The sequence below is a fragment of the Lissotriton helveticus genome, chromosome 6 (genome assembly GCF_964261635.1).
Source record: "Lissotriton helveticus chromosome 6, aLisHel1.1, whole genome shotgun sequence".
In the NCBI taxonomy this organism is placed as follows: Eukaryota; Metazoa; Chordata; class Amphibia; order Caudata; family Salamandridae; genus Lissotriton; species Lissotriton helveticus.
The window spans coordinates 35,809,349-35,836,735 of NC_136067.1; the positions used below are offsets into that span (position 1 = coordinate 35,809,349).

Sequence of the window (27,387 nt, forward strand, 5' to 3'; positions counted from 1 at the left end):
GCGAGATAATTGACTTCTTGCTATACCAAATCATTGTACTCCTGTCATTTAAGATTGATTTTATTTAATGTAATGTAATGTGTATACTTGAAAAGCGCACTGTTGCCAGTCGGCGTCCTGGCACTGTATACCGCTGGGGAACCCGTCCTGGCTTTCTCTGTGGGATTGTCCCTGTTGGGAATCCCCAAGGTGGAGCCAGGCATCCCCGGCGTTGATGGGGCCGTTGTAGAGATGAGGCAAGCTAATGCCCAGAGTTGCCGAGTGGGACCCCTGGTTAGAGTAGGCACCGAGGCAAGAATTATCGAGTCCGCTGACCCTCGTCCACGACCCTGCCGCGTCGGGAATCGAACCCTGGTCCCGGGCCGACTTCTGCTTCCGGGTCTGCCGCCTCTAACCAGTGAGCCACTCCACTCCATTTAGGTTAGTCAAACCATGCTGAAAGGATTTTAAAACCCTAGCTTGCTTGGCTATACCGATTCCTCGAATATGTGCTTTGAAGGCCTCCAAGACCCTCTCAGAATGTTCTGTCAATCCTACATTATTTTGAAATATTCTGTGATAGCTTTGTCTTTCTCCATCCTAATTACAGTGTCCAACAATACCTCAAAGTGGAATGATAAACTTGAGGAGTGCCCGCCGGGTATGATGAATTCAACATAAAATGCTTAATGGTCAAAACACGTGCGATCAAGAAGTATTCAGGAGTAGAAGCATGAGATGACATCCCTAGAAAGTACAACATAGTAGATATTGGAGTCCGCGCCATTGACCGCAGAATAGAATGGAAATTTGAAGGTTTTAGACTTTATATGCCTCCATATGTCTATAAATTGTTCCTGTGACATAATAGAGTTAATTTCCCTAGCAGCGGCAGGTGATGTTATATTGATTTGCATAGCGCACTAATCACCCTTGAAGTTATCCAGGCACTTGGACAGGTATGTAGGTGTGTGGCCCCTAAAGTGGTGCTTATATGAAGTGCCAAGTCTACAGCTCAGTTAATGCCACTTCAATGGGGACCTCCATCCCTAGCAAGAGGGAGGATTCTTTAGAAAGGCAATACCACCTGCTCAAACTTGAGAGAGCCAAGCTCAGAATCAAGAAGGAACAGTTGGTCTTAGAGAATTTAAGATTAGAATCCCATGGTGGCAGCACTAGTGAACCTAGAGTTAGGGAACACTGCTTTGACACTTGGAACTTGAGCAGGATAGTTCTTCCTTACCAGGAGATTGATGGCATCCATAAGTAGATTACTGCTGTAGAGAGGGCCTGTATAGTTCAGAAGGTTCCTCAGGGCCAGTGGGCAGCTATCTTTTGGCTCTCCTTTTCTAAAAAAAAAAAGGTAGAAACAAACTGTTGCTTTTAAAGGAAGAAGATGCAGACAATTACAAAGTATTGAAGAGTGCCCTCATAGATCGGCTTGGGTTAACCACTGAGCAATACAGGGTTACATTTAGGGACACGCATAAGGCACACACTCAAGACTCTGTAGATAGTGTTATGGATGGCTGGCTTCATGGAAGTAATGCATATGATTATGAAAGACTGTACAATTTTCTTGTGAGGTAGCACATCCTTAATAAACTGTCAAGATCAACAACTGCACCAGTACCTGGTATACTCAGATCTGAGCTCTTCCCGAGAATTCGGAAAGAAGGCAGATGAGTGGGTCCGCACCAGGGTGAAACGAAAGTCTCATTGTGATGGTGACCAGAAGAAGCAAGATTCTTCTAAGGCCCAAGATAAAGTGGCGAGAAATCTAAAGAAAAGGAAAAGTCTTCTGAAGGTCCACAAAAAACTCCCCAGGGGTTGGGTCCCAAACCTCTTCCTTCTCTAACAAGAAACCTCGGTGCTATTTGTGTAAGAATCAAGGCCATAGGCAAAGAGTGCCAGTTGCTCGAAGTCTAGCACCGATATTACTAGTACTACTCCTAAACCTCCTAGTACCCTTAGCAATAGCACTGGTTGTAGTAGTGCCCGCAAGAGTTAAGCTGGGTTAACCTTTAGTACTGAAGTGGGTTCTAGCCTAGTCAGGACACCCACTCCGGCTGTTTTAGTCTGTAATAGTGGCACTGAGGAGCTTACCACCCTTATTGTAAGTCCCACCAACTTGGGCAAATACTGACAACAGCCTCTCATCAATGGTCAGAAAGCTGCAGCTTACAGGGGCACATGTGCCAGTGTCACTATGGTGACATAGAAAGTTGTGTCTCCTGAGCAGATTCTACTTGTTTAGATTTGCCAAGTGACCAGTGCTAGCAAAGTCAGGACAGATCATTCCATGGCAGTTGCCAATCTCAGCTAGGAAAGGGGTAACTGACCCAAAGAGAGTTTTGGTATTATCAGACCTACCTATGGTCTGTCTACTGGGCACTCATTTGGAAACTTCAGCCTGGTCTGAAGTGTAGGTCAGGACTCATGCAGAAATGATGAGAATTTCAGCCAGTGTCACTAGGGCTCAGGCCAAGAATTTAGGCACTGAGGGAGCCTTGGTTCATGAAAAAATGTACAGGCCAGCTCCCAAGAGAAGGAGCAGGAAGGGTAAAGATGTCCTCCTCTCAGACTCCCAATGAGAATCAGCCTCTTAAGGGAGATGATCTCAGCATCTATGAAGAAACTGTCCCAGAGGAGCTTGGGCCTGACAAGGCAGAAGTATTGGTGGCAGAGGGCCTGCCCCTCTCGTGAATAACTCAGACAGCAAGCTTCTGCTGAGGAAGCCAGAAATGTCAGTGGATCACACAGGACATATTGGGAAGATGGGTTCCTGTTTTCTGAAAGTAGAAACCCCAAGCCTGGTGCAACCAGGAGGTTGGTCATACCTCAGAAGTTCAGGGGGTTCCTATTGACCCTGGCACACGACATTCCTCTTGCAGGACATCTTGGGCAAAGCAAGACTTTGGACAGGTGTGTCCCTCACTTTCACTGGCCCCACATGTCTAAAGACACCAAGGAGCTGTTTGATCTTGTGCCACCTGCCAAGCCAATGGTAAGTCAGGTAGCACTACAAAGGCCCCCTTAATCCCACTACCAGTGGTTGAGATTTTCCTTGGAGATGGTAGGGATAGACATTTAAGGTCAACCCTCCAACAGCATCTGGACATAGTTTTACCTTAGTGGTGGACCATCTTGTTAGATATCCAGAGGCTATTCTCCCTAGGACCACTACAGCTCCTGAGTAGTCAGGGCCCTCCTGGGAATCTTTTCCAGAGTTGGGTTCCCTAAGGAGGACTTGTCAGACAGAGGTACTATCTTCATGTCTAGCTACACCCTTCCTATGTGGAAAGAGTGGACTTGTTGAAAGGTTCAACAAGACCCTTAAAGGTATGGTAATGGGACTTCCAGAAAAGCCGAGTTGAAAATGGAATGTTTTACTGCCTTGCCTCCTCTTCCCCTACAGAGAGGTGCTCAGAAGGGGTTGGGCTACAGCCCATTCGAACTTCTGTTTGGACATCCATTGAGGGGTCCATTATGTCTAGTCAAAGAAGGATGGGAGCAACTTCTTCAGCCTCCTCAAAAAGACTGTGCGGAGTTCCACTGTGCGGAACTCCGCACGTGCAAAAAAAACCTTTGATGCGCTACGCAGAGTTCTGCTAGCGGGGGAGTGCATTTGATAAATACCGTTCACAGTGATTTTCAGTGCCTGGTATTTGTCCTCACTGTGCAATCATTGCAAACAGCACTATGCACAGCGCAAGCAGGTGCTGCTTCCTTTCTGCTGCTCGAGTAAATTTGTTTACTCGAGCTGCAGTTTTTCCAACCCGAACAGACGGTTTTTCAACGCGAGCGGTCGCGGGCATCCGAGACCACCCGCAATGAGAAATCCTACCGCCCGTGTTGAGAAATCGCGCCAGGAGGTTGATTTTCCACACTCACCAACTTGACATTGACGATTGTGAACTAGGAAAATCTCGCCGGGAGGTGGATTTTCCTCACTCGCGCTCGCCAACTTGAGGTTGACGAGCACGAGCGAGGAAAAAACTCAGAGCGGAGTTTTTCAGAACTCAGAGAGCTCCGCGTAACACAAAGTTCGAAAAGCTCAGCGAGTAGTAGAGTAGTAGAGAGTAGTAGAGTGAGTAGTAGAAATAGAGAGTGAGTAGTAGAGAGTAGTAGAGTGCGTGTAGTAGAGAGTAGTAGAGTGACTAGTAGATAGTGAGTAGTAGTAATAGAGAGTGAGTAGTAGAGAGTAGCAGCGTAGTTCACCGCCCAGACTTACTTCTAAACAGGACATAGTAGAATATGTCTGGGCCTGCATTATGCATGGCTGAGTACATGAAGAAGTGCAAAAACAACAATTGATGGACAGAATGCAGAACAATGTCATACATTCACCCCAGTACAGAGATCTTGGCCTAACACCATCGTTTTTTTTGGTCCCCATACCATAATAGTTTGAACCCAGCCATATGCAAATCAGTCTTGACCCTGTGCCCAATGGGAACAGTTCAGCCCAAACTGCCAGGCCAGGTCCTCCTGGACCAGAAACAAGCATCCGAGAACTGGTTTTGGGGTTTCACCCCATATCAGCCAGGATATGCTTGGACTCAAGCTATCCTGGCTGATGAGGGGTGAAACCCCAAAACCAGTTCTCGGATGCTTGTTTCTGGTCCAGGGAGGACCTGGATTGGCAGTTCGGGCTGCACTATTCCCATGAGGTATAGGGTCAAAACGGATGTATGTCGTTACAACGCATACTTTTACAACGCATACCTTTACAACGCATTTTTTACACCGCAACATCCATTACAACGCATTCCATTACAACGCATTCTTTGAAACTACCTTTATAACGCATACTACATTTACAACGCATACCATTACAACGCATACCATTACATTGCATGTATGGTAAGTATTGGATAGTGTAGGGGTAAAAATTACTATTTTAACTCCAGGGGGGTGCAACAGTAGGGTAAGTGTTGGATAGTGTAGGGGTAAAAATTACTATTCTAACTCCAGGGGGTGCAACAGTAGGGTAAGTGTTGGATAGTGTAGGTATGCGTTGTAATGATATGCATTGTAATGACTGCGTTGTAATGACATGCGTTGTAGTGGTATGCGTTGTAGTGTCATGCGTTATAATGGTTGCGTTGTAATGGCATGCATTGTAATGGATGTTGCGGTGTAAAAGTTTAGTTGTAAAGGTAGTGCGTTGTAAAAGTTGCGTTGTAAGTGTTGTTTCCTGGTCAAAACTGATTTGTATATGGCAAGGTCTAAACTGGGGTGGCATGGTGAGCAAAAGAATGATGGATTTAACCCAGATCTCTTGACTGGGTGTGAATGTTTTGATTTGTTCTGCATTCAGTCCATCAATTGTGTGTCTTTTACTTTCTTGCCCTAAGTGCGCCGTGTATGCCCAAACATAGGTCCCGGGCTCACTGTGCCACTGGACTCAAGCTATCCTGGCTGTTGAGAGGTGAAACCCCAAAACCGGTCCCAGGATGCTTGTTTCCAGTCCAGGGAGGACCTGGCCTGGCCTGGCAGTTCGAGGTGGACTGTTCCTATGGGGAGCAGGGTCAAGACTGATTTGCAATTGGCTGGGTTTAAACTGGAATGGCATGGTGAGCCAAAAAACAATGAATTTAGGCCCAGGTCTCTGTACTGGGGTGAATGTTTGACAATGTTCAGCATTTAGTCCATCAATTGTTCTTTTTGCATTTGTCACCTCGAGTGGGATGGATATGCCCAGACGTGGGTCCCGTGCTCTCCATACCACTGGATTCAAGCTATCCTGGCTGAAGAAGGGTGACATACCCTGAAACAGGTCCCAGGATGCTTGTTCCCAGTCCAGGGAAGACCTGGCCTGCCAGTTTGGGCTGGACTGTTCCCATGGCTGTTTGCCTCTATTTCAGGGTCCTACTCTTAAGCCGCGTTCTGTGCTCTATCCCCCTTTCTGTCTGGTTGTCCGCTAGCGCTGGGAGGCCCCGTTGCTGGGGCAGCCATGCGCTATATAAGCCCATTTAACATAACATAACATGGGGAGCAGGGTCAAGACTGATTTGCATATGGCTGGATTTAAACTGGATTGGCAGGGGGAGCAAATAGCAAAAATGTTGGACTAAGGCCCTGATCTCTGTACTGGGGTGAATGTTTGACATTGTTCAGCATTCTGTCCATCAGTTATTCGTTTTGCTGCAATTTCAAGGGCAGATGAACTGATTGAAACTTTGGCCTCTGCAAATTTCCAGTACATTTGACCTGATTGCTGGTTATTGGCAAATCAGTCTCTATGAGGATGTCAAACCAAAAGGCGCGTTCTCTACCCCCAGTGGGCATCATCAATTTATTGTGATGCCTTTTGTTTGAAAAATGCACCTGTCACATTTCAGAGGCTGGTGAATAAAGTCTTAATCGGTCTGGAAGCCTATAGTGCAGCACATCTTGAAAGGCGGGCACCGACTCGGGCATGCCGCCACTATGGCGGTCGTGCCAGTCCCCCGCATCTGTGGGAGTGACGTGGCGCCCTGGCCTCCCCGATCAGCAACGTCGGGCAAGCCGGTTGGAACCGGTTTGCCTGAAATCAAACTTATAAGAGGCTGGGGAGCGGGACGACGGTCTCTCTTTTTTTACCACTACCCAGCCTGCAGTGACGAATGTCAGGTCCGGGCCTCAGTCGGAGGCCCCAACGATTCTTTTTGCAGAGTTTTTTCTCGTATTTGGCGGAGCCCCTGGCCTGCTGCGGCTGTGGAGCTGCGACCCGCTGCTGCTCGCTGGCGGTGAGTGTGTTACAGCCTGGGGAATGGGGTGGTGTGTTGAGACGTGGCTCGTGGGTTTGGAGCTGGGGGTGAGCCTCTCATTTGTTGTGCTTCCCGAGGCCACATCCTCCGTCCGGAGCCACGCTGTGTGGTTCTATGGCATCTTCCTGGCGTGTGTGAAAGCGTGGTATGTCTAGCACCGATTGCTGTGGCCCCCAGCTGCGCCCACCTGCATCTGAAAGATGAACAAGAAAGTATGGAGGGATAAATCTCACATTTATTTACGAACAAGGCACAATAAATTAACTGTGACGTTATCGATAGCTTTCCAAATAAAAAATTATCAATGATTCCGTTTCACACACATGCCGGTGGGCCGGTCTCTGGCCCACTACTTGGTTTCACATAAATTAATCAAGAACACAGACAATAATCTATAAACTTACAAAGGGACAAACAAATATACATATATATACACCACATACAGTTTCTCCAATACCCTGGCAATTCAAAGTACTAGTGTTCGCTCCTGTGTCTGAGTGATACACTAGGAGATAGTTCATGAGGTATCACACCTCTCTACCTTTTCAGGATGTGCTTACACAACCTTTTAACATGCTTATATTAATTGGACTCCTCAATTCTAGCTGTTGACGCGGTCGTGTTTCAGCCGTCTATTTATTTCAGCCTCTTCAGGATAAGGGTACAACAATATCTAAAATATCAAAGGAAGCCTCTAATTACATATATACATACCAAAAATACATATCTTATTCTATCCCATATTTGCCCACACAGTGCGCCAACAAGACAGTGACAAAACACCCAACACCAACAAGCATTGAAAATACAATAGGTCTTGCCTTTTATTAAGTTAAAGCCATTTGCTTTGCTAATAGTATCGTATAGCAAAGCAAATGGCTTTACCTTGATGAAAGGCGAGACATATTGCATTTGTAATGCTTTTTTTTATACCGCTAACCTCCTCCGGAGTTATGAAAGCGCCGCAATGGCCAATCATGCTGGTACCCGATTCACTGTCACTCATGTCATGGTATCAGAGACTAGGGAGTGAGTAGTAGAGAGTAGTAGAGAGTGAGTAGTAGAGTAGTAGTGAGTAGTAGAGAGAGTGAGTAGTAGAGAATAGTAGAGAGTGAGTAGTAGAGAGTAGTAGAGAGTAAGTAGCAGAGAGTAGTAGAGAGTGAGTAGTAGAGAGTGAGTAGTAGTAGAGAATGAGTAGAGAGTAGAGTAGTAGAGAGTGAGTAGTAGAGAGCAGTAGAGAGTAGTAGAAACTGAGTAGTAGAAACTGAGTAGTAGAAAGTGAGTAGTAGAGTGAGTAGTAGTGAGTAGTAGAGAGTGAGTAGTAGTGAGTAATAGAGAGTGAGTAGTAGATAGTAGTAGTATAGAGTAGTAGAGAGTGATTAGAGAGTGAGTAGAGTGTGAGTAGTAGTAGTGGTAGAGTGTGAGTAGTAGTGAGTGAGTAGTAGAGAGTGATTAGAGAGTGAGTAGAGTGTGAGTAGTAGAGAGTGAGTAGTAGAGTAGTAGAGAGTGAGTAGTAGAAAGTGAGTAGTAGAAAGTGAGTAGTAGAAAGTGAGTAGTAGAGTGAGTAGTAGTAATAGAGAGTGAGTAGTAGAGAGAAGTAGAGAGTGAGTAGTAGAGAATGAGTAGAGAGTAGTAGAGAGTGAGTAGTAGAGAGTAGTATAAAGTGAGTAGTAGAGAGTAGTAGAGAATGAGTAGAGTAGTAGAGTGAGTAGTAGAGAGTGTGTAGTAGAGAGTGAGTAGAGTAGAGTAATAGAGAGTAGTAGAGCGAGTAGTAGAAAGTAGTAGAGAATGAGTAGAGAGTAGAGTAGTAGAGAGTGAGTAGTAGAGAGTGAGTAGAGTAGAGTAATAGAGAGTAGTAGAGTGAGTAGTAGAGAGTGATTAGAGAGTGAGTAGAGAGTGAGTAGTAGATAGTAGTAGAGACCGATTAGAGAGTGAGTAGTAGAGAGTAGTAGAGTGAGTAGTAGAGAGTGAGTAGTAGTAATAGAGAGTGAGTAGTAGAGAGTAGTAGAGAGTGAGTAGAGTGAGTAGTAGAGAATGAGTAGAGAGTAGTAGAGAGTGACTCTTCTTCTCAGCTTAGGTTTGTACACAATATCGTTGTGTACGTTTCCCACAAGTGATAACAACTGCATTAAATACATCAAGTTTGGAACAAATGTGTACAGAAACATGACAAAGGATATGGCCAAGAAAATGCCCATTAACATGGAAGAAGTTCAAAGAATATATCATTGAAATCCAGGGGAGGTTTCAATCTGGTATCCTAAATAGAGCAGTGATACAGCAAATCACAACTGTGGCAAGAGGCTGTTCACACTTTCAGCTGTTTAGGATTTAAAACACACCCCTATATGCATTGGGACCGTAAGTCTTTTGTGGCTAATATTAGAAAAGTGACATTTTCTCTCCTCAACCTCCTTAGCATAAAGATTGTCTGCTTCCTAAAGCAATCCTGTGCCCCCAGGACCAGCTGAAGCTGCAGAGAGAGACATTTGTGTGGAGAGAATCTGAGGCATTGGAACAGAAGGCGTACGCCATGCACATACCGATCGAACAATATAATATTAAAACAAACAAAAGCGGCACAAAATAAGATAAAATAAACTATAAACTACTAGCACAGCGTGAGCACCTAGGGTGGGAGCAAGGTGAATGCCTCCAGCCTGCCTTTAGCTAACGCTGCCGGATCCAAGCTGTCAATCACAGGGAACAGATGAAAGAGATGACGCCTCGGGGTGGCCTTCCGCGCCCCATAGGCTCGGCTTAACCTAAAACTGACCTCGGATTTAGATATGTTGGTGACATAAACCAGAATGCCATCAGCTTAGCTTGTGCAGAAGATGTAAACATTGTCATATTTGCAAACATTCATTAAGGGTGCAGTAGGCCACAGAAAGGCGCAGGGGGCGACTGTGTGGGAGGTAGTGACGCACTGCTACAGAGCACGGCCGCAATGCCCCCTTCATTTCAGAAAACTGACAGCGAGCAGCCAGAACGTACACTCTCTTTAATGGCACTGGTGTCAAAGGCCAGCTGCCAACGGGCCGCATAATCAAAGAATGGGAACATCTGTCAGTCAACAAATCTCCAGTGGCTAAAATCCATACCCTATAATCTGAGGTTGATACAAATTACAAAGGCTTCTCGGTAAATAGTGCTTTACGCTCACAGAAACTGAGCTTCTACAACATATTTTGTTTTGCCTCTTGGGTTCTGGCCTGGCAGACGTGGAAACGCTTAGGAATGAAAATGCAATCATTGCAACTTTATTGCACTTTAAAAATGGATTTTGAGGCGTCCACCGGTGCAGAATGAACACGAGTGCAACGGGCAAGCTGAGCTAAAACAACTTATCATGCAAACACCGCTCGCTCCAGAAGACCCCCCCCCCCCACCCCGCGCGCTAGCCATTCGCAGGCACAGGAATCCTGTACCACCTGACTCCCGCTCCTGCGAAGAAAGTGAAATATTCCGCGAGCCGAGATAACTCTTCGCCGGATAAAATCTGTGTGTGTCGGGCCGAGGTGGCCAGTCTGCGGCTCCTGGAGGCCCTGGAAGTGTCCGGCAGTTATAGTGGAGCCAGCGAGACGGGGCCTGGGGGAGGCAGCCTGGAGGCTAGGCGTGGCCAGGGACCCAACTCCACAGGGAGCTGTGATCTGTCCCCATTCAGCAGATGGCGCGGGTTCCCAAAGCCTCACCAAACACACACCTATAGTCACATTCCCCAAGCCTCACAAACCCCATACATCCGCACATACACACACGCACACACACTCACTAACACACATTCACACACACAAACTCACACGCATGAACACCAGCAATATAAACGTACTTTCACAATGAAAGATGCACTAAAATGCCCACACACAATCCAAAGAAACAACTTTGTACACCAAGGTGCATACTATACAATACGGCCATCGCATGCCTAACTGCACAGGAAGTACACTGCACGAGGACCACACAGACCACACACATACACAAACCACGGTCGTACATAAAAAATGCACCGCACACACATGCATCCTTAAACACAGACAAATGTGCACGGATACACAACAGACTACCCACGTCAAACAAGGCCACACACACGTTTACGCACGCACACATGAACACAAAATCACCTCATGCAGGGCCGCTCTATTAAACGCTTCTCCAGCTCTGCGGTGTCACAGACGAGCTTCATTGGGGGCTGCAGCCCCGGCTCCACATCTGCTTCGGATTTGAGATGTGATGGGCGCAGCTCAGCACAACATCGCTTGTGTCTGGAGCTCAGCTCAGTGTATTTAGCGGCATTGACTTGTTTCCCGACGTACTTACTACCGGTATCTATGCTGCATGGTGAATCAGTAAAAGACAGTAACCCACTGTCCTCCTGACCTATATAAAATTGCCTAGTGCCCGTGCCAGGTGAGTGACCAACGAGGGATCGTAATACCTGTTGGCGCACACCCCCGCCCTGCATCCCCCATACGAAGCTGCCCGCCTTTTAACCTCGCCTGCCTTGTTATTATCTTGTCCCGAGTGGACATCTCGAGTGGACATCTCCGTCCTCAGTGAAAACCTCTGCCAAATACCTTTTTTTTTTTTAATCATTGTTTCTTAAAAGACACACGTGTTAACCAACCTAATGAATTAATATGTTCTTCCGTTTTGATTCATTTATTATTGAATGATGACACATTTGTTTGCTTTTAATTAAAATTAAAGATTCTTATCATCTCGATCGGAATCCACTGATTCGTGAGAGGGTGCGTGGGCTCTGCAAATCACGTCATGCAAGTCGGTTGAAGGCGACTCCATCTGACTGCCCTCATCTTCTGCAACCTATTTCAAGTGGCTTTGATATTAGCCGCGTGTGGGCTGATGAGCCAGCAAGTGGCCTCTGAAAACCCCTGCAACACCTCTGCTTAAGCGCTGCAGCGCCACTGCTTGCCCTGACCCCGCTGCCCCCCCCCCCCCGGCCAACCGACCCTGCACCGACAAACAACCCGCCGGGTATGGTGGGGGTGGCGATGTTAGGACGGAACGCCCAGAGGGGTTGCCCCGCCGGCCAACAACGGGGGGGGGGGGCGATGCTCGGACGGCACACGAGACCGGGGGGGGGGGTGGATCTGACCTCGCCGCTCGTGACTGCCCGACGAAGCAAGCACCTTGCAAGTGCTCACGACGGGTAAACTCAATCTGACCACTTTACCCGCGCATCAACCCCACCATTGAAATTGGTGACGGCGGCGGGGCCCACACGGCGAGCACAGCGGCCCCCGTGATCAGAACTGTAAATTGCCCCATAAATTGTCGCGGCTGGCAAACCTTCCATTATTACGTGCGCGTCACCACCCCATATTGAAATCGGTGCCGGCGGCGGGCCCCACACGGCGATAAGTATCTGACCCACCCGACGACCCCCGCCACAAAGTGGGATCCGAACCCACGCCTCCAGAGGAAGCCATGCCCACGCCTCCAGAGGAAGCCATGCCCTGAACGCAGCGCCTTAGACCACTCAGCCATCCTCACATACACGAACTCGCCACAACAATTGCGACCGGCGGCGGGACCTGCACCAAACGATCCCCACATGAAAATACTCGTCTCGAGTTGACCTCCGCCCTACACCCAGCTGCGACTGGTCGCGTGTCGTCCTAAGCCGCTACTCTTGTTTACTAAATATATTTTAACGCGGACAGTGGCGGCGGACCCACACGACGATCCCCGCCACTGCCTCGCCTTTAAACCCGCCACTGCCCAGCCTTAAAACAGGTCGCCCCAGTTACTCAACACATCCCCTCCCAATGGCGCCATTACTCGCCGCCTTTACACGCACGCAAAAGCCTGAGACCCCACAATAACCAACTCGGATCAAAGGCTCCCCCGTGGTAAAACCACGGAGCCCTGTCGACTCGGATATACCGAGGACGGGGCTCAGGGGGGAGGCGTGAATGATCCCTTACCTCCTTTCTGGAGTGAAATTGCGGGCCTCGCGTCCGCGTCATGGGGGGGAAGTGAGGGGGCAGGGGGGCTAGGGCCTGTGTCTGGGGCTGGCGAGGACAGCCTGGGACGACCGTCGGTGAAGGAGGGCAGAGAAAAGAGGGCGCCTGGGCGGAAGTGCTCCCCTTATCGATCCTGAAAAAGGGGGGGGTGGCCTACCCTTGTCCCACCCCGCCCCCTGTCCCTCCCCCTGGCGGGCCCGCGGTTACCTGCACCCTACTACGGGGTTTGCCCTCCTATGGGGTCCCCTGCAGGGACCGCGGGCCTCCCGCACAACAGCGCTTGTGTCTGGAGCTCAGCTCAGTGTGCCACCGCGGCGGATTCCAGTCAGGGTTGGGTCTGATGTCAGCAGGCAGACACTAACTCGTCTTTAGTGGCGATCGGGGCTTCCGGGCGCTCACTGCCTGCTTCATGTAATAAAAATGAAGACCCACAAGTAAAATGCAAACAAAAGTGTCAATAAATAATCGCAGCTCAAATGAACCATTACCAGGCTAGATTTCAGGTTTAGAGACTCCTGTTCTACGTGCTCGCCATGACGTAGACTTTTGTCTTTTTTGTGCCGTCCCACTTGGATGTGCTGGTCTACCTTCCATGTGCGTCGCAAAAGGATTCTTGTCTTTATGGGGCCATCAAGATAAGAATCCTTTCATTCAGAAGGAAAGCAGGAGAGCCAGTCCAAGTGGGACAGCTCTAACAGAGAAAAGTGTACGTCACTGGAAGCTCTTTTCCAATGGCTGGCCACCGTTTAGCCTAAACGGTGACGCCATCCAATGGAAAAGAGGGGCGGGGCTTAAAACCCGCTAGAGAAAGCTACCCAAAAACATAAAATCTCCCAAGCGAGACTGCGCATGTGCAGCCTACGCTAGCCGAGACCTAATAACCAGTGCATGTCAAAAATGGGGGGCGGGGGGTCGACACATTATGAGCAACTCCTGCTCAACTAAAACACTGGGCCATTATATGACGGATTGCGCCGGTCATGTTCGAGGCATGCTGCAGGTCTCCACACTACGCCACAGCCATTACTCAATCAAAACAGTTAGACTGCATGTGCTCTAGGATCATGTTTGTATATTGGTGCTCCCCCTGCATAGCCTGCAGATATGAGACCCTCAGCTGTGCTGGTTTTCAATGCTTTGTTGAATGGCTGAAGGGCAGTTAGTGCGCCTGCATTCTGTGTGTGCATGCGCTTTTCGATCGGCCTGTGCCTGTTGTATGAACTCATGTCTTTGAAATTGAGTTACAGTGCCCGCCATTGAAAGGATCAGCAACAATTAAGCACACGATATGTACCTGGGCAACAGTTTCTTTTTCCCACCTCTTATCAGTAAAGCTTATTAGACTGTACCCAGGAGGCTGATTTGAGCCCTAAGGGTGTTGCTAGACTGCAAGAGCCATAAAATGGATCAAACTGAACCAGCAACCAAAGAAGTGGTGAGGGAAAAGAGATCTGGTGCTCAGGAGTGTAGTTTGCAGGGTGCAAGGTTTAGTCATAAACACCGTAAAGTGCTTCTGGGCGGGTTACAAAGTGACACACGTCTGCTTGTAGTCATAAACGGTGCAAGGGGTTATGCTGCCCCTGGGTGAAGCGACATTTTGCCAATCTTTTAACTGCTATTGATATATAGATGCTGTTATGTTATATGTTATAAACGGTTTTATAGCACGCTCAAATACTCTGGAGTGTCCTGGCGCGAGCTCATGCAAAGAGGCAGAAGGGGTGAAGATGGAAGTTAAAGTGCTATGGTGAAAAAATGCGTTTTTAGTGCTTTTTTGAAGAGATGTATATCTTGGGCTCGATTCACAGAACTAACTTAAGACAAAATCCTAAATGTACCACTTTTGCTATTTACAGAAGTTAGGATTTTGTCTTAAGTTTGTCTTAAGACAGACTTAAGACAGACTTAAGACAAAATCCTAACTTAAGTCTGTCTTAAGTCTGTCTTAAGACAAACTTAAGACAAAATCCTAACTTCTGTGAATACCAAAAGTAGTAAGTTTAGGATTTTGTCTTAAGTTAGTTCTGTGAATCGGGCCCATAGAGTGGCACGAAGTTGCAAAGGAAGTGCATTCCAAGCCCTTGCTGTTTTTACAGAAATGGATTGACCACCTAGCCGTACGCGCTGGAATCGTGGGAGAGCCATCCGGCGCTGGTTGGCCGACCTAAGGCGGCGATTGGGAACATAAAAGGAAAAGCGCTTTCTCAGGTAATGAGGACCTTGACCATGAGTGGCTCTGAAAGATAGCACCAAAGACTTAAACAAAATCCGTTGGGCCACTTGCAGCCAGTGTAGACGACGCAGATATTGCCGTACGCTAGACCTCCTCGAGATGTTAAAAAGAAGTCTGGCCACCGCTCTGCTGGGAGTGCTTTACAAGATCAGCCTGTATTGTGTTGCTCTTCCACCAGCTGTAAGTAGAGCACGTGAAGAGGTGAGAGAGCTTAGCACAGCATATCAGTGCGCAGTGAGGAACTGTGAAGCCCTCAGTCCCAGGGAGACAACTGTGCTCATCTGATCCTCTGCTGAATGCGATCACTTCGGAGAATAGAACTGCACAAGTGTTATAATTATACTATTTTTCTGTTCTAGGAATCCCCTTTTTGGTAACATATGTAATTAGTTCCGGTTACATTTTTGGAACTTGTCTGGCATAGATTCGAGTTTTCTGTTCCCCCTCATTCTGTTTTCTTTACGAAAGTAGCCGATTGGGTGCCCCACTGCTATTCGACAGGTGGTTTTACGGCCACTCTCCTCTGGAGCGTTCTCCTAGAACGAGGTGATGAGGAAAAGATGCAAATCCTCCTGGGCGGAGGCTGAGAAACAGCAGAAAAAGCTCTGGAATAACAGGCAGCAGCGGCCACCCAAATGACCAGAGATATTTTAGCCTCATCATTGCGGCGCGAAGTCCGCCGCAGTGCTGAACATTCCGATCGCGGGCGTGGTTATGACGGCTCCCGGCCGTCATCAGCACACGCCCACCGTGACTCATGACGGCCGGGAGCCGTCATGAGCATGGAAGAGGTTAGAGCAATATCCAGGGGGAATACACCAGGGAGGAGGGGGCGGACACATCATGTCTCAAGTGAAACTTTACATTATATAGACAGGTTACGCAATACGAAAGGGGGGGCTAAGGGAATCGGCATGGCCAAAGTAGAGTTCGGCTTATAACCATTGGGTACAGTATGGTTTGCTAAGGTTTTGCTCTGGGGGGTCCATGAAACACAACACTCCCCCTAACATGGGGGTGCGGGCTAGGTGCTCACAGGGTCTGTGGATGTTACGTCATGAGGTGGGATAATGTATCACCAGGTGGCCTGTTAGGGCCGCTGTTTGGTCACGAATAACTGGGTCTGTTCAGTCTCACTGTTTTTCAGATAGGTGGGCAGTTGGATGGACGGGGCCCGCTACCAGGATCAGCGCATAACCTTAGGGCTGGTATAAGAAGACGCAACAAAATAGCACATGAACTGCAGGGTAACTCCCAGCCCCAGTTACCTTCTTTATAGCGGAACACCAGCTTCTCACACCGTCGCTTGCGCTAGGTGCCACACCACCGTATAGGAGTGTCACCTCCCTTTCACTGTTATTAGCCTTCTTTGTAAGAATAGGGCTTGAGTTTCTGTGGGTGTGGGTTATAAGGGGAGTACAGTCTCATGATGTAGACAATGTGAACTCTATGGCTTTTCCAAATACTAAGAGCACTGATCATCTGTGTTTGTGTTTCTTTATTTATGGCTGGATCTACAACTGTGATCCCTGGCAGGTGATCCACACTGCAGTGATGGCAAGATGCTTACAGGAAGTTGGACCAGAAGACCCGGAACGGGTGTCGCAAGCGGAGGCATCAAGTGTGATGAGCGATCAAGGAAAAGCTCTAAGGTGCCAGCATGCATGGGTGAGATGCTGCGGCCCTGCACTGTCTTTGGTTGGGTATAGATGTAGACAACCAGAATTTGTTGTTAGCAGGGGTATTTAGCAGTCCACTGCGATACAAGAGTACTGTCTTGCCAGCATGACCAAACTCAGGGCCCACATACAGCTGCAGCACCTCAGCAGCCTTTTTTGAACTGGTATTATGCTATTAGGCAATGTCTTACAGCCCTTGTACACGCAAGTGCCATCTTGGCGGGTACCGCGCGGCGTTGGGATGCTCCGTGGGGTTTTCCTGTCCTAGGGATCTGGATCTGGAAGCAAGGAAGCAAGCAGGTAGTTATAAGCGGGTCAGGTTCACTTTGAGCCTATCCCCAAATCTATTGGCCGGGCGCGCAGTTTTCACATTCTTTGGCTATGTTTATGGGAGATCTTGGGGCGATCTGAGACCTTTCTAGTCTCCCAATCTTTTTCAATTTTCCAGGGTCAGCCGTCTATTTCTGTTTGGCACCAACCCTGTTGAGGTTAGTGCAGTTATACTAGCAATGAGTCTCCTGTCTGGCGCAACTAACTTGTCTCTATCAATTGGAGCCATTTATGGGCTCCCAGACAGTATGTTAATCTCCTTTTAATTCATCCCAAGTTTAACCCCTTCACTCCGCCGCAGTGCTAAGGGGGCGGGGCGGCCGCGCGGCGGCCGCATGCTGGTGACGGAACCGCTCCGTCATCAGCCGCGGTTGGGCTGTGCTCATGACGGAGCGGTTCCGTCATGGCCCCATCCGCTCAATAGAACGCCCAGCGCAGGCGCGGAATCCGCGGTGGCAGGGCCATGACGGAACCGGTCCGTCATCAACACAGCGCCGCCGCAGCTGATGACGGAGCGGTTCCGTCATCAGCATACAAAGGGTTAAGTGGGTGGGTGTACAGCTGGTTTAGAAGTCCCATAAGGTAGCCAGCACCTGCCCTCACCAAAAAAACAGACAGTTTGCCTGTAACTGGTATTTGTAAGAGGCATCCTGGGCAGGTTCCGGAACATAGTTTGTTATGGGAACATCTTCCGCCTTGGATGGGGTGTGAGACGATATCACCCCTTTTTGGGGGATGTTTTTGGCGTTTGACTGCCATTCTGCGTTGGGTGCAGGGTGGAATGTGCCAGGCAATACTTGGTACCAGCCAGACGAGGAAGAAAGTACAGTGGCTCCGACATGTTTTTGCAATGCTTCCAGGGCAGCATTTTTCTAATTCAGCCATTTCAAGCTCGGGTCTCCCCCCCGACACCATCACCGGTGTACCTTCAAGTATCTACGGGACCTTGCCATGCTGGACGTTTGCGCAAGGCGACCCTGATTCCCAGAGGTGTCCTGGGTGGCATATGCCATACAGCACCCGGGACAGCGGTATGGTCGGGTTTATTTCAAGTAATTTCGGGTAAGGCTTCCTGCCAGTGACAAGGATGACTATTTCCGCATAAAGTAAGTCGGCACAGAAAGTACATATCCAAGTCTCACTGGGCCGAGCATCTTAGCAATGAAAAGGTCTACTGTTGTGGGGGATGCCCAGAAATACTTTTGCCAATGGCATGGTCAAATAGTTCAGAAGGGAAGACGAGGTGGAAGGTGTTGCGAGCTGCAATATTCTTTCCACAGGGACGGGAGCCCAGACAACAAACTACTTATGCTACCTAGGGAGTAGCGAGACTTGGGATGGAAAAGCGTAGTGGAGACACTACGTACAGAGGATGGGTGATTGGCAAAGGATGCCCTGAGGCACCAACCATAGGACCACATATCGGTCCAAGATTACACTGAAAAGGGGGCGAGTCTGTGTGGGCCCTTAAATCACCCAGTGGAAAGAATTATCAACCGGTGGGTTAAACAATTATTCAGGAGCCCGAAATTGTGGTCAATAGACAATGGGTGCACCAGGTGCGAGCCTTTGTCCCTGCAAGTTGGCATACACCGCCCTAGATGGGGTAATGATGTGTTTCTGGAAAACCGGCTGGCATGGTTTAAGGGGGGAAGGAACGAGGCATGACCTTTCTAGAAGGCGGAAGGGGGAGGCCAGATAGTCGGTCAACCATACTGGCCTGTGGCGGTAAGGTCATGATTGGTGAGCATAGTTTTCAGTCCTTAGCGGGCATAACCATGGTCAAAATGGGGACACCCGAGGGGGAGACAGAGAGTCTCTCATGGATCTCCAGGGGCAGTTACAGCCGGTAGGCTGTAAGGGTGCGGGGGAAGGGAAGTCTCGCTTCCCATAGGCTGGTTGGCCAATCCCCGCTCGCGCATGCGCTCAAGGCCGCAAGGATGCATAACTGCAGTGGCCTCTCAATGTATTGGACTTTCTGCGTATTGTGTGCATAATGGAAATAATATTAATTTTAATGTTTGCTTATCTTATGTAATAAAATACGACCGGGGTTTATGACCCCTAATCTAAACAGTGTGGTTTGAATTGTTTGCCTTGGGGGAAAAGGGAGGGGGGGTGAGCCACATGGGAGCCAGGAGAGTGCCCACCCCAAGGGTTCTTGGTCAAGAGGAGGGGGACTACAGGCAGTACCAGACCATATTGAAAGGCGGGCACGGACTCTGGCATGCCGCCACTCTGGCAGTCGTGGCGGTCCCCCGCATCTGTGGGAGGCTGGGCGCGCCACGCACAGTAGTGGCGTGGCGCCCCGGCCTCCCCTAGTCTGCAGGTGATTGGCTGGTGCCCCACGCGACCCAGAAGCACTTACTAGTGCTTCCGGGTTTGCGCGATAGGCAACGTCGGGCAAGCCGGTCGGAACCGGTTTGCCTGAAATCAAACTTATAAGAGGCTGCGGAGCAGGCTAACGGTCTCTCTTTTTTGCCACTCCCCAGCCTGCAATGACGAACGTCGGGTCAGGGCCTCAGTCGGAGGCCCCAAAGATTCTTTTTCCCCACCCACCATCCCCTAAGGCAGACATTTTGAGTAATTTGTATGTTTTCCATTTCAGGAGGAGTACTGTCTATTCAAAGTAATTGTCGTAGTATTAAAATAAAAGTGTTTTTCTTGAATAATCTTTGTCAATTTTCAGGAGTACTGTCTATTTGAAGGAATTGCCGTATTGAAATAAAAGTGTGTTTCTTATCTCATCTTTTTCAAATTTTCAGGAGCTATATTTTGTCTTATTTTGTATGTGTTTCCCTTGGTCAGGCGGTAAGTAAGTATGGGCCAAAAATCCGTTCAGCTCGCGCAATTTGCGGATTTTCAGCAATTTCACGATCCGCGAATCTCACGAAATTGCCCAAAAATCCGCAAATCCGCTCGTGGGCGGATTTTTTTTTTCACATACATTTATTTACGCAACGAGGTAGCACTTACTGATTAGCCAGTAGAAAGTACTCCAGTTGAGTAGAGGTATGGCACAACACGGTGGCATCTTCATGGATAAATATGCAGGCAGGATTCATTCTGGCACGATGCTCCTTTCACAAAAATTAAACCTCAACAGGAAGCACTTACAGGTATAAATAAAGCAGGTGCCCGAGTTGAAGCTCAAATTCAGTCACTCATTATAATCAGCCCAAACAACTAGTGAGCACGGTCAAGGCTATGCAGGTGTGCTTTCTCCCCAGATCTACCATCTACAATTAGCTGTAATCCTTGATGGAGGTCTTTGCATCCACGAGTTTCTTGAGCGCAATCCCCGTGTTCTTCCTGTGAGGAGGCTGCTTCCTTCTTATCTGCTGCTCTGATCGGCCTCTGACCCTTTATAAACAAGAGTCATGTGAACTCACATAGAAGCCCAGCCCGTTTGGCCCCTCTCCACACAAACTAGGGTATGCAACATCTTCCCGCCTTTTCCCCCACTGTGATGGACAGCTCACTCGAGGGACCTCGGCGCCTATCGGCGCGGTGGCAAAGGTACAGACACACGTGGTCACTGGAGACAACTCTTCTGGCCCGTTACGCAGCTGTAGTGTAGCAAAAGCACTATACATTTATTCAATTTGTGCAAATCCGCAAGTTCGCGAATTTTTACGTGAACTCGCGGATTTATTTGCGATTTTTCGGCCTGCAAATCCGCAAAATTCGTCCATATTTAGTGGTAAGGTCATGATTGGTTAGCATAGTTTTCGGTCCTTAGCGAGCATAACCATGGTCAAAATGGGGTAATATAGCTGTCTTCAGCTCCACCTGGGTGGATCACCTTGTCCACATCAGAAATGTACTCGAGGCTGTGCAGAAGGCAGGCCTCACTAACAAGGCCAAAAAGTGCCAGATAGGGCAGAGCAAGGTTGTGTACTTGGGGCACCTTTTAGATGGAGGCCAAGTTCCACCATTGGAGAGCAATAGTCAGACCCTCAAGGGCTGGAATGCTGTTACAACCCAGACTTAGGTCAGAGCTTTCTTGGGCCTGACTGGGTACTACAGAAGATTTGTTAAGGGTTATGGCTCCATGTGACACCCCTTAATGATCTCACCTCCAAAAGAATGCCTAAAAAGGTTCAGTGGACAGTTCGCTGTTAGAAGGCATTTGAAGACCTGAAGCAAGGCATGTCCTCTGCTCCAATTCTGTAAAGTCCTGACTACACCAAACCATTCATTGTCCAGACAGATGCTCCTGAGACAGGGATAGGTTCAGTATTGTCACAGTTTAATGCAGAGAGCCAGGATCAACCAGTAGCTCTTAGAAGCAGAAGGTTGACCCCCATGGAGAAGCGTTCATCAGCTATTGAGAGGGAGGCCTTTGCTGTGGTCTGGACCTCGAAGAAATTGAGGTCATACCTATTTGCCACTCACTTCATTGCTCAGTCAGACCGTAAGCCCCTCTTATGGCTTCAACAGATGAATGGTGAAAACCCCAAACGTTTGTGGTAGTCCATTTCCCTACAGGGGATGGACTTTTCAGTGGGACATACACCTCGTAGTAACCATGTCAATGCAGATGAACTTTCCATATATTTCCACTTAGAAAAAGAAGACTCAACTGGGCTAGGTTAGTCTTGTGTCCTTGTTTATGGGGTGTGGGAGTGTGTTGGAAAGTATGATCTGCTTTCATGGTTGCCCTCACTTTTTCAGTGTGTTTTGACAGTGGCCTGCTGGGATCCTGCTGATAAGGAACCCAGCAACTGTGCTTTCTCCCCTAAATTTGCCTGGTAAATACTTTGGTACATCCACGATTGGCTACTGGTGTATCCTTATAAGTCGCTAGTATATGGAACTAAGGTACCCAGGGCATAGGTACACCAGGGGTCTCCCATGGGCTGCAGAATGTATTGTGCCACCCATGGGAGTCCACTTAAATTCTGAGGTAATTGCACTTAAAACCTATAAGTCACCCATATGTAGGCCCTTCAGTCTGAGGTGCTCTGTTCAAAGTGGGAGGGTGCCCTTGCATGAGCAGGACACCCCTACAAACCCTGGAGTTGATTCTCCAGGTTTTTGTAAGTGCGTTCGGACATTTTCTGGTATATGTTATGTTATGTTATATAATTTTCTAACGCGCACAGCTACTCCAAAGAGTGTCCCGGCGCAAACTCAGAGGGAATGCAATACACATCAGTACTAAACAAAGAGATAGGTTTTTAACAGTTTTTTCAATGCCGCAGGATCTTTAGTGTTGCGAAGCACAAACGGAAAGGCGTTCCATGCCTGAGCCGCCATAACGGCAAGGGAGCATCCCCCAAGCCAGTCCCGAGAGAAGCGGGGAACCTTTGCCCGGAGAAGAGCAGAGGAGCGTAGTAGTCTCCCTGGAACATAAAAAGAAAAACTTTCTGCAAATAAGTTGGCCCAAGAACACGCAGAGCACGATGGGCAATGGTAATAGTTTTGAATATCACCTGGGACGCCATGGGAGGCCAGTGGAGAGAACGAAGATGACCTCGCACACTGCTTCTTAAGGGAATGTCTAACAGAAATGGAGCCGCCACATTTTGCACCAACTTGGAGTTTGTTATGGGAGTATGCCAGAATCCCCACATAAAGAACATAATCCAGGCGGGAAAGAATGAGTGCACGGACAACTGTCTCTTTCGCCGCCCGAGGGAGAAGTGGAAGAAATCTTCTCAAGATTTTGAGGAGACCAAAGCAACACCCTGAAAGTCTCTTGACTTGGGTGGCGAATGATAAATTATCCTCAAACCAAACTCCTAAGTTCTTAGCAGTGCTGCTGCTAGAAGATGGTAGCGGGAACTCAGACGGCCAAATCAAATCTCTAAAACCAGGGGGAAAATTGCCATACAAGAGAATCTCCGATTTATCTTCGTTACATTTCAATTGGGCGCCCACGAGCCACTTAAATAATGAAGACAGGCAGGATTGAACAGAAGCCACGGATTCCTCGCCCTTTTTCCAGGTGAAAAGTAGCTGGGTGTCGTCAACATAAGCGATCACCGTAGCCCCCAAAGCCTCAGCCACCACGACTAGAGGAGTAAGATAGATATTAAACAAGAGGGGGCTAAGGGACGATCCCTGTGGGACCCCAGTAGAAACCGGCAGAGGGGCAGACGCTGTTGGTGGTAACCAGACTTGTTGCACCCGACCCTCCAGAAAGGACCTGATCCAGCTCCAGGCCGACCCTGATATACTAATGGTGGGATTCTCTTCCTTTTGCACCTTTGAATCATCGGACCTCAGGACTGGCTGTTCTGATTTACTTGTTCTGCCCAGTTACCAGCTTCAAGACACTGTTTGCCGGACCCGCTTCGCGGGTCCCGCAGCACAAGGGCACCCACCCGGGTCTGTGTGGCAGCGAAACAGGGCTGCGAGCGTGATGGCGGGGACTCCATCAACCAGGAGTCCATGCGAGGCCAACAGCTGACACCTGGCCCGCTCTCCCTGTAAGCCACGCCCACAGCGCACCGACTTGTTGAAAAGCAGCCCTTCTCTCCGGACCTGGCGGGATTCTCTTCCTTTTGCACCTTTGAATCATCGGACCTCAGGACTGGCTGTTCTGATTTACTTGTTCTGCCCAGTTACCAGCTTCAAGACACTGTTGGCCGGACCCGCTTCGCGGGTCCCGCAGCAAAAGGGCTCCCACCCGGGTCTGTGTGGCAGCAAAACAGGGCTGCGAGCGTGACGGCGGGGAGTCCATCAACCAGGAGTCCCTGCGAGGGCAACAGCTGACACCTGGCCCGCTCTCCCTGTAAGCCATGCCCACAGCGTACACGTACATAAACAGCACAATACCCGCGCACGCGGGACGCGCGCGGAACGAAGCGCGGAGCGAAGCCCGGGCAAAGGGCGGGCCGTTTGAGGCCGTTCGAGGACGACAGACCGGGCTCGGGCCACTCCTCTTGGTCGGATCATTCCATCATCCCACTCGTCACAAGGCCCGGAGTACATTGATGTCGAGATGTGTACCAGGGAAACAAGGAGCAAATCCTCGCAGGCTGTGGCAGGAGCCGCTCAAGGTACCATCGATAATTATTTTGCTAAGGCAGGATCACTTTTGATAGACGAAATTACTGTGCTTGAAAGACGCATTTCCCAGGAAATCGACTGGGTAAGGAGATCATCAATGGGCCCAATGGCTCTGGCTAAGACTCCTGAAGGAAAGCCAGAGGCTAATAACTCAAACCATGAGGGCCTGGGGGCTAACCAGTCACCTATTAACCCAGACCTCACGATGGAGGCCTTAAACGATCTCAAGGATATGAGCCTAATGACCTTACCGATGGGCCAAATACCACCTACCCCACTTCTAACCCCCAATCCCGACTCGGTCATAGTTACCATTAGCGAGAACGTTTCGGATTTTTTAAGGGGAGCAAGGGAAGGAGCAATTCAAAAAAGGAAGAAAGGGGGAAAACTAAGGGAGGTTGCAAGCCAAAAACATCTAAGTCCAACCCCGCAAAGGATGTTGCTAGTCTTGGTAGTAATACCTTCGGCCATCCATCCAAGATAAGCGCGGAGGCCCCATCAGTACTCATTGTACCCATGGGTACACCTCCTCACTCCATTAATATTTCAATGGAATCCTCTAGTGAGGACATTACTCTTGCAGACATAGGTACACTTTTCAGGTCTCTCCTAGGCCCCCTTGAAGCCCGGCTGATAAAGATCGAAGCCAGGCTGGTCAATATCGAAAAATCTACAGTCCAGCTGGCAGATAGCCTGAAAATAGGAACTAAGGGAGTCAAAGGGGGGTTAGAACCAAAGCTTAAAAAGGGTACCGATCTTACAACCTTAACGAAGAAAAATGGTCCAGTTACTTCTCAACACACACAACACAAACCCAACCTAAATAAGACCCCGCAACCCTTGGCTACTACAAACAAAATCATTTTACCTACACAAACTCAGGCACCACCACTCCCCCCCCCAAACATAACTGTACACCCTAAAGATATTGTCATTTCCTCGGACAAATTGCAGAGTGATTCACAGCCCCTAGATAACATGCCAAATAATCCCCGCAAAATTAAACCTCTGAGCCTACCACCTGAGGCTTCCCCTTACACAGTAATCTTGGTGGGAGTACCTGAGCTAAAATCTACCATTATAGAGACGACTGCCTCCCTTAAGAACAAAGTCATCAACTGGTTGTCTATATATGGACCTCTCCCGCAAGGCACAACTAGTGACGTTCTCATGGTGAGACGGACCATTTGGGTTTGAAACATGAGAAAAACAATCAGAGGCGATTGCGTGGTGGTCAGTTTTAGAGAACCCAGCACAGCCTCCTACATCTGTAGCTGGGCCCCCGAAGATCAAGGGAGCCACATCCAGTCTCTCCCTCTCTCATTCTTCTACCCATCGAATATGTATACATTAGAAGACCAAAGATGGGGGTACCATCAAGAATTATTGGAAGAGTGGGAGAACAACCGCGCTGGGAGGTGGGACACTCATTACCATAGGAGTATGGTCCCCGAATATTTACCCCCATATGGAGACGAAGAGGGATGGGAGATTAGTACTAGGAAGAGGGGCGGAGGGCGGGGAATAGTGAGAGGAGTCCCGGGGCCATATAGAATTCATCAGCCAGCTTACCTCCCTACCTTTAATAGGTACAGCAGCCTTGAAATGGTTGACTGACTGCTCGAGCCCAAAGGTAGGGACCAGCACCAATTCCATCTAATAGATGGTAGTGAGGATAGAATTATCGTCTCTGAACAATCCCAGGCTTCTCGAGATTTGATAACTGCTTCTAATGATCTTACACATTGTCTGGACCCCGGTCACTCTATAGCAGATACATTGGGTAATGGTAGTAATTTAGGGGCTGGTCAGGGGGAATTGCTACAACATCTAACGGTAAATCCCGTCACAAAAGAGAATAACCACTCTGGCACCGTCTTACCATCCCCAAGACCTCCAAAAACTCAACCTGATTTCATGGATTGTAGCGGGGCTGGGTAATAAAATGGATTGCCCGGAGTGGGTTTCTTTTATTAACTCAAAAAGTATCTGCCTCTTCCAGGAAACTTGGGCAAGAGAGGAGCATACATGCCCGGGGTTTGCAGTGTTTCAAAACCCGCTAAATGGGGAGGAAGGGGTCGACCATCAGGAGGGTTGGCAACTTGGGTAGCCTCTCAACTAGGTTGTCAGGCCAGACGGCTAACTGTCGATTCCGAAGTCATATTACCTGTCCTGTTAGAATGGCCAAACTCTTCCAAACTGATAATAATAAATGTCTACTCGCGACCTGTAGCTTTACTACGCGAATCGAATACCATTGAGGAACTCTCGGCTTTCTTGAGCGAAATCCCAAGAGACCTCCCATATGTGGTTGGAGGGGACCTGAATTCGCACTACGAGCCACTGCTTGGCCTTCTTGATGGACCCTCCCTAGAGGAGGATTTAAGATGGCTGATACCTGCCACGGTGGCACCCCCACCAAGAGCTTGGACTTCCCTTGCATTGCAGATCACCGCCCTTACCCTCAACCACGGTTTAAGGGCTTACAATGGGCGTACTAATTCAGATATCCCAAGTAAATGCACCTTTAATAAAGTAGGAAGTGAATCCAGACTAGATTATGTCCTAGCCCAATTGTCCTGTTGGTCACGAATCATCGACTTTAGGGTATTGGACAGAGGGGACAGTGATCATAATGCCCTCGAACTTGAATATGCCATGCCAGGCATCGAGGACATGGGACAGGACAAAGAAAGTGTAAAGACAGGGTTACTCCTGGAGAATAATAGGAGGAGAGTTAGGCGGGGAAAATTGGCCACAAGTGGCGATAAGTTACCCAGGCTTTATGCCAGAATTACCCCTGTGCTGGAAAAGGCATTCGTTCTTGGTAAGGATCTCGGCAATGAGGAAAACAGAGAGCAGCTATGGCGAACCCATGGAGATGTAATAAATACCTTGGAGTTAGATCTTTTCGCAAATGGCACTGTTAGAACTAGCGGGATACATAAAAAGTCCTGGTACAATGCCACATGCCGGGACTTGAAACGTGAACTTCTACTCGCAATTAAGGCGCGTAGATGCCGGGAGGAGATACAAGCCAGAAGACGGGCATATAGGATACTGTTGGCAAACGCCAAGGCCGAGTGGGATCAACAACACTGGGAGGAACTCTCTGGTGCATTAGTCACCAAAGACTCTCGTAAATTCTGGCGGTTAGTCAACAATGGGTCAGAAGACCTCCCGCCGGCAATTGAATCCAACATTGCCCCGAGCGTTTGGCAAAATCACTTTCAGTCCTTATATGCAATAGAGGACGCGGCCCTGAGTACACCCCACTGCATTATAGCGAGTGATCAGGAGGGTGAACCCTTTACGGAAAAAGAAGTCCGGGCAGCAATCGCGGGCTTGGCAGCAGGCAAAGCCCCGGGTCTCGATGGGGTGCCAGGAGATCTTTTCAAGCA

General features: G+C 48.7%; 1 long non-coding RNA gene across 1 annotated transcript; it reads right to left on the reverse strand.

The window, feature by feature from the left end:
• Positions 1-6,261: 6,261 nt before the first annotated feature.
• LOC144761201 (uncharacterized) lies at positions 6,262-12,822 on the reverse strand. The gene is made up of 2 exons (XR_013595625.1): positions 12,686-12,822; positions 6,262-6,927 (listed from the first exon to the last, which is right to left on the reverse strand). It is a non-coding gene; the product is annotated as an uncharacterized LOC144761201 (long non-coding RNA).
• Positions 12,823-27,387: the final 14,565 nt, after the last annotated feature.